Below are 6,000 nucleotides of genomic sequence, written 5' to 3'. Positions count from 1 at the left end.
TGATTCTCGATAGAATCTGAAATATGTTAAGAACTTTAAACCTTGAATAACGCAACACAAGTTTGAATTCCATGGTTGTAATATGTCGTTACAAACTCACTCTTTTTATATAAATCAACCAATCTAAAGTCGGATATTTGATCAAAAAGTATTTTCTCCTTTGCGTATATTTCAGGGAGAACATTTAACGTTAACTTTTTATAAGCAAATGTAGCAACTGATCAAATTGAATAATGCTAAAAATAGCCTACTTCGCTTGCTAGAACTTATGTTTAGTAGAAGTTCATGCATCAAATCGTTTTTTGTTTGTTTGTTTCTTGTTTTTTGTTCTTTGTTTTCTTAGGTATGTGAATACTTGTGAAGATTTTAATAGAATGCTTGTAATTATACATTTATGGTTGTTCTGTTTGATATGAAAAAATATTTATTATGAAGAAAATGGTCTGCAGAGGTCTTTGTGGAATATCTGTTATTAGTTGTAGTAGTTGCTTTTACTTTAGCGTCCCATTCAGCTCTGAGGCTATATGAGACATGGACTTACAGCTTAACGTGGGATCCGAAACCACAGGCTTCTACTGAGAATCGAGCTCCGTTTTTAGGAAAAAAATCTAACCACAGTCAGTTCCTACCCGTTGGGGTTAGAACATACCCTATTATTATACTGGTATTTTGAAGCAGTGATAATTGGTTACGAATTTCGTGACCTGGAAGCAATCACACTCGTGTCCCGGCATGACCGGAACAGACCTGGTGACGACGACACGTCGTCATACGCACGATGAATTTGTATGATACTGTTAAATATTAAAGTTAATACATCATTTTTATATCAATAAATAACTTAAATAAAAAAGTAAGAATACTATTAACGTATATCTACATAGTGTATAAATGAAAAATGCGTTGTCTATCATAACGAAAAATGGGTTAACCATTTGAAATGAATTTTATTGACATAGTTAACCTCTAGCTTGGACTAGGTTGTTGAGATCTTGGACTAGGTTGTTGAGAGCACTCCCGGAAGTAGTAACTAAATACACGATTCTGGTTGGCGTTATCCGTATCTTGCTACGTAGCCTATACCTATGTATATAACAGAAATCGTACACTTGTTGCTATCGGTCTCCGTGGTCGTGCGCGCTAGCGTTGTAGGCTGGTAACAAGAATTGCTTTTGGCGTGAGTTCAAACCAGGCCGAATGAAATTTTTCTATTTTTTTAAATCGTTCATAACACGTTTTTTTTCAATAAAATATGATGAAAAGAGGAGTCAAAAAGGCGATTTGCTGTCTTTTGGGGAGGTTAGTAGTAATAGTGGAAGTAGTACAGAAGCGAAGATAAATATATAACTTTCCAAATCATGAAAATAAAAAAATGACTTCCAACTCTATTCAGTAGGTAGGTATATTGTCACGTGTCGAACCGAGTTGTTTGCTACGCGACGTTATGCCTTCCTGCAAACTACTGATTATCGTCTAGGTATATCTCAAGTGCCACCATGAAGAAAGAAAGAAAGAAAAAGGTATGCTTATTTCATGGGGAGAACTAAATAGAATAGTCTATCTTCTCCTTGACATTAAGTGTTTGAAACCGATGCTGTTATGAATATCCATTTTTCTAATTTCCTGATGAGACTAAAGGAAAACGTTAATTCTCCTATATATGAAAGAAAAAATATATCTCATATATCACACAGATAACGAAGTAAATAGCATATTTATCAACGCCTTGGCGTTAAGTGCTTTAAAATTGTTCAGAATGTTTTTCCTTATTCTCATGATAAAAAGAAAAAAAATGAGAATTGTTAATTTCCATAGAAAAAGAAAGAAAAATATAATTATACTTATTAAACAAAAAGAATATATTTAAAATAAAGGGTGCGGCAGAAATAGTTAGACGATGTAAAATGAACATAGAAAACGTAACCCGATAAATAACGTGCTTATTGTTGTTTTGTTTTGTAAAGTGGTTCAAAACATTGTATATACATGTAGGTTTGTTCGACTGTTACGTGCGCATGCGCAGTATTGGAAGAACTACGTAAGCCTTCCGTCAGTAGGCATGGAGCGTTGGTCTAACGAACATTGTTCTTGAAGAAACACTCCACTGCGAAAGCGCAAAGACACTGCAACAATTACACAGCGTAAGTATCGGCGTCATTTTAACATTGGCAGAAATGGACAGGTACCGACACGACAAACTATTCTTAATTGGGTGAAAAAGTTCAGAGCTTCGTCTTCTGCAATATCAAAGAAATCCCCAGGTCGTCGACGTTCAGTGAGAACACCAGGCAATATAGAGAGGGTTCGAGGAGCATTAATTAGAAGTCCAAGGCGTTTAGCTCGTCGGCATGCTGTGTCACTTGGCATGTCAGATAGGAGTGTGCGGCGAATATTACACCAGGCCATACACTTCCACCCATTCAAAATTCAGATGATTTACAAGTTGCTTCCTGAGGATTTTAATGCTTGCGTACAATTCTGCAACACGCTGTTGAAAATGATTAATGAGAACCCAAACTTTATGCAGAGGTTAATCATGTCCGACGATGGTCCTTTTCACATTCATGAGTGTGTAAATAAGCAGAATTTTCGTTACTGGGCACCCAGAAATCCAAGAATATTGCATGAAGTGCCCCTTCATAGCCCTAAAATAACAGTATGGTGTGGTGTTTATTTTGATGGGATTATTGGACCATACTTTTCAACGACGAGGATGGTAACACTGTAACCGTCATGTGTGCTCGGTATGTGGAAATGCTCGAAAACTTTTAACTCCCAGAACTACGAAGGCGTCGCCTTAGGCAGATGTGGTTCCAACAATACGGGGCCACGTCACAAACAGCAATTGCATCGATCAATATTGTTAGGAGGATGTTTACAGGACGGGTTGTCTCGTCGCGGCAATGTTCCTTGGCCTGCACGCTCGCCCGACCTATCGACATGTGACTACATCCTATGGGGTTACTTGAAGCAACAAGTGTATGCAACAAAACCTGCAATATTACAGGATTTGCGTGAATCCATTCAACATGCAATCCACCAAATCCCGCTGGACATGGTTCAACGAGCTGTGAGTGCTTTGAAGCGACGTGCAAATATCTGTTTGAATAAGTATGGTGCACACCTCATTGACATAATTTTCAAGACGTAGTTACCATATGTAATGCTTTTGTATGTACACCTTGTCTCACAAAGGTTGAGATCATTCTTTATTGGTGTTTCGAGGCAAAAATTTTCTAAGTCCGACGTCGGGTATCTTCGGAAAAAAGTAAACCAGGTTCGAACCTCGAAGCCAACCTTTTCAATCGGGAAAAATCTTGCAGATGTGTTTTTCTTCTTTTAAATATAATAAGACTTGTTACCAATAATATATAAAAAGCAACATGGATTGGAATTCTTAATGATACAATATTTCGAAACTTTGTATTAATGTCAGCACATGCTTGTTTGTCATTGTGCTCTCCATACTTAATGGAATATTTAGATACGTAAACGAATCTTTCCATATGTAAAAGAATGCTGAAAGTTAAGACATAGAACATAATTCTCTCCTGAGTACTAAAATAAAAGTCAAAGTAGAACAAAAGCAGCGTTTGCAGTGGATATGAATGTAATTATCAGGGCCCGGATCTTGTTGACCTAAAAATTTTTAAAAAGTGACATATAAAATGACACTAAAAGTCCTGTAAAATGACCCTAAAAATCACAAAAATTGACCTTAAAACTTACGTTTTATCACCACTACTTGTTCTGTGTGTTAAAGAAGCGAGCGGATTTCTTTTCAACTTTTATATTTGCATTATCTTTCTCTTCATCAGTTTCAGTCCCTACCAACAATAGTAGTTCTTACACTTTCAAAAAAAAAGTTGCTTCATGAAATCAGGTTTAACAAAAGCACAGAAGTTATCGTAAAATGTAATCTTGAAATTGGCTTAATTTCCCCAACTCTCATGCATAACAGCATAAACAATAGACCTAACTACAGCCTGAAAGGAAAAATACCTACTATTTCATGAAGATTGGGAACTTTGGAGAAAAAATGTTGTTAACAGTTTCACGAAATGAAATTAATTCACCTTTTATTCCTCCAACTTCAACTAAAAACAATAACTTTATGCCTCTAATTTCAAACAAAACACATTATGTTTCAGAAAACTCTAATTTGCACGAAACATTTCTTCTTACATGAGAAGACGAATAAAGTTTACTCCTTTATTATTGGTCAATTATAATTCCAAACAACGGAGTTAATTGGGAACCTACAAAATATTTGGAATTTTGTAAAAGAACATAATTGGGAGGGGGCGATTAGTCATTCTTGACTGAATTTACCCCTAAAGGTGTGGCATGTTCATAAACTCCAAATTACACTCGCACCATATTCTTTAAAAATTAAATACTTTTTACAGAAGTTATACTGGATCTTTTTTAAAAGGCAGGGTAAACTAATTCAACCTCTAATTCTTGATAGCCGGCGTACTTCCGTCTCCTCCTACATTATCATTCCACCAAGTCTACCATCATGATTTACATCCCTCAATAATCGTCCCCCTTAGTCTACAGGGCATAATCTTTGGACGTAAAACTGAAAAAGTTAATTTCATTTTTCTCTTGACCCCAATTGACTTCGTTTAATAGGGATGATCGAGAAGCCCCAAAGAAAATATACGCCATATTGAATCAAATTGACTCAATATGGTGGAATTTATTTTTAAACATATTTTATTATAATATTTAAATAACCAAGTTTCGAAGTTCAGAGGAACTTGGTCCCTTTTACGCGCTTATCCATTGCCAATTTCACCCGCAACAAATTCGAATGATGCGGATGGCCTAAAGTAAAAATAGTCTATGTTTTGTCTAATCAAATGATCTTCAGTTGTTTGGCCTATAACAAAATTGTTATATATGTGTATGTGCAAAGAGTGAGTGTTTTAGCTTTCACCCCTTATTCTTGATAGAGTTAAATCCCAAACAATAGGATTATTAGTTGACACAATAAGCCGATTTCATTAAAATGAAACTAAAACAATAAAATATAGTTGTGGAACAGGCAAACGGCCGCACATACACACAAATGTCAGTTGAGTCGAATTGTAGCGCTTGTCTTTGATCAATTTCACTATGTTCCATAAAAATGGGATTTGTTTAAAGATGTCTTCGCGGAACAGCTTTTAATCAGGGACAAATAATTAACTTCCTCAGTATTGACTGATTTCAGAACCAAGCAGTAGAATTGTGGGGAAGACTTGTAGAACATATACTTCATATTGTATTAGCATCTAATCACTTTTATGGATCTCGAACCGGCTCGGTATGTTGAGCTGACTGAGTCGTGAGCCGAGCCGTTGACAACACTACAGGCTGCTTAGCTACACCCACCGGCTTCCACTGGGCCACTGCGGCCCCCACCTTTGTAACAGCTTGTAGTAATATTCATTATCTTTACCCACAGAATCAGCTATCCAGTTGCGATGATTAAATTATACATATGTATTTTATTTATTTATTTACTAAAATATTTACGATACAGCCAAAAGACCATTTTTGTAAAATGTCTATTATTTAAATGAAGCAGAGTGAATATTCTATTGAGTTTAGAACTATCACTTGCTACACTATTAATTGACAACTAATATATTTGGTCTAGGAATTAATTCGTGCGGGTGGACAAGAGATGGCGCAACGAACGGAGCGTTCCACAGTTCCGTGTATCCACACATGTGTTGCAAACCCCTGTCATCGCGTATCGTTCGTAGTATAGGGCAGTGGATTAAAGCGTCAACAACACCAGTTTGTAGTTAAGTGAACATGGCGCAATTTGTGCCTGATAAAGTGTTTTTGCGGGGTGTCCTGCTGCATTACTTTAACATGCAGAAAAGTGCGACTGAAAGTCATCGTATTTTGGTGGAAGTGTATGGTGACCATGCTCTAGCTGAGCGAACGTGTCAGAAGTGGTTTGCACGGTTTAGAAGTGGTGATTTCGGCTTGGCAGACCAA

The sequence above is a fragment of the Thermobia domestica genome, chromosome 6 (genome assembly GCF_964235325.1).
Source record: "Thermobia domestica chromosome 6, izTheDome1.hap1.1, whole genome shotgun sequence".
NCBI lineage: Eukaryota > Metazoa > Arthropoda > Insecta > Zygentoma > Lepismatidae > Thermobia > Thermobia domestica.
Note: the sequence above shows the minus strand (reverse complement) of the source record.